The sequence below is a fragment of the Marmota monax genome, unplaced genomic scaffold, assembly GCF_021218885.2.
Source record: "Marmota monax isolate L192 unplaced genomic scaffold, Marmota_monax_Labrador192_F-V1.1 WCK01_AAM20220418_F8-fsc00442, whole genome shotgun sequence".
Lineage (NCBI taxonomy): Eukaryota > Metazoa > Chordata > Mammalia > Rodentia > Sciuridae > Marmota > Marmota monax.
In genome coordinates, this window is record NW_026692662.1 from 431001 (window position 1) to 433227 (window position 2227).

Below are 2227 nucleotides of genomic sequence, written 5' to 3' on the forward strand. Positions count from 1 at the left end.
CCCAGAGGCTCAGGAGGCTGAAGCAGGAGGATCAAGACTTCAAAGCTAGCCTCAGGAAATTAATGATGCCTTAATTAACTCAAGGAGACCCTGTTTCTAAATAAAATATAAGAAAAATGGCTGAGGATGTATCAGGGGTTAAGCACCCTTGGGTTCAAACCCCAGATTGGTCAAAAGGGAGAAGAAGGAGGGGAGAGGATCTGGGAATAGAAAAGATAGTGGAACGAGATGGGCAACATTACCCTAGATACACGTATAGTTGAACGAATGGTTTGACTCTACTTCGTGTACAACCAGGGAAATGAAAATGTGTGCTCCATTTGTGTACAATGAATTGAAATGCATTCTACTGTCATGTATAGCTAATTGGAACAAATAAAATTAAACAATCATAAGTGGATGATAAAGTGTGTAGAATCTTAAGATTTACAAACTATGTAAAACCTGGAATCACTGACTGTTCAGAAACTACACAGATGGATCATGGGTGGTGGTGAGCAGATGAAAGGGATAAGAGATCAATCTGCATTGTTCCAGCGGGTCCCCATGCCACCTCTCTCTGAGGAAAGGCTGAGCTTGATGGAGATTCTGAGCCAGGCTAGTGCTGGCAGCAGATTCAGTGATGGTGAGCTGCTATCAGTAGATCTTCCACTGGACTCACAATATTCACCTGTGCCCCAGACATCTGATGGATCTCATTTGTTTTGGCACCTTGACACCTGATTATGCAGGAAATCAAGTTGTTTGGGGCACTGAGTTTAGGAGTAGTCTGACCAGGTGCATGCAAACCTGCCAGACAGCCTTTCACATCTGAAGAGCTGGATTCAATGCTGCTGAATCAGGTGTGAACATGTGTCATAGGACAATGAGACTGTTGCATTGACAACTTGTGCAGCTTGGTCAAGACTAGCTATAAAATGGCAGACTGTCCTTGAATGGCACAGGTCTCTAGAGGGGTCCCTCTAGATAGGGATTGAGGCAAATGGATGAGGTGCTGTGGGAAAAGGTTGCACTCTCACTGCCTGTGCTGTACTTCTCCTGATCCTCTGTAAATAGGACTGCAGAAGGTGGCATTTTGGCAGTAACGGGATGGCCAACCCTGCAGGGGGACTCCAACATGACCATGCACATCTGTTTGACACACTCAGTGATGGATCGTGGAATGTCTGCAATAGCAAAAGCCCACCTGCTACGTTGGGGAGCATATCCTTGTCACCTGGGCTTGAGCCCCTGTGCTTTCTCAAATCTCCTTCATCTTATAACCACCTTTTCCAATAAGGGAGCCACACTGCAGGGACCACCAGGCTCACAGTGACTGGGGTCTACTGCAGCTGTGCTACTGTTCACAGTGGTGTCAATGATCAACAAAGACTTCAAGGTGGCATTAGTGGGTCCAGCCAGTGTGAATATTCTCTCAGGAAAATTTCCTCTGCAACATTCATATGTGCAGCACTCTCCTCCCGCATCTTCTTAACTGAATCTCCTTTCAGGAAGATACTGCCATCTTCCTTTATATGCATCAGTAGCTGAATGCTGAGAGTGACATTTCATCCTACTTTAATCCTACTGGTGTCCATGTTGAGCAGAGTTATAGGGAATTGGACTTTGAGTGCTCGACTTTGGTCACTGGTGGGGGTAAAAGCAGGTGTGGTGTCACTGAAGGAGAAAAAGATTGTGCAGGAAGAGGAAGGAGGGGATGGGAATGAAGAATAAAGGAGCACAGAGGAGAAAGGGGGTGGAGAAGGAAGGAGCCAGGATTAGAAAAAAGATGGAGGAATATAAAGGCAGGAATAAAAAAGGGAGTGAAGAAGAAAGAAGGGAGGGCTGGAAGGGGGGTAAAGGAGGAAGGGGAGGAGAAACAGGTGAAGGGAAAAAATGAAGGGGTAGAAGACTGGAGAAAGAAGAGGGAGGATGAGGAGGTGGAGGAAGAAGAGGGGTGTAAGGAAGGGAGTAGAGGGAAGAGGAGAAGATGGAGAAGAAGGAATAAAAAAGGGGAGGAGGAGGGTTAGAAGAGAAGGGGTGGAGGAGTAGAAAATGGTGGAGTTGGAGGTGAATATGGTGAAGTTAGAGGCACAACTGAAGAGGAGGGGTTGGAGGAAGATGGGTGGAGGCAAAGGAGGAGAAAGTGGAAGAGAAAGAAGAGGGCATGAAATTGGAGGGGGTGAAGAAAATGGGTATAGGAGGAGAAAGGGGAAGGAGGAAGGTGTTGGAGGGAGTAGAGGAAGGG

At 46.6% G+C, this 2227-nt stretch overlaps 1 pseudogene; it reads right to left on the reverse strand.

Moving 5' to 3' along the window:
* Positions 1-518: 518 nt before the first annotated feature.
* LOC124093896 (poly(rC)-binding protein 2-like) lies at positions 519-1577 on the reverse strand (annotated as a pseudogene).
* Positions 1578-2227: the final 650 nt, after the last annotated feature.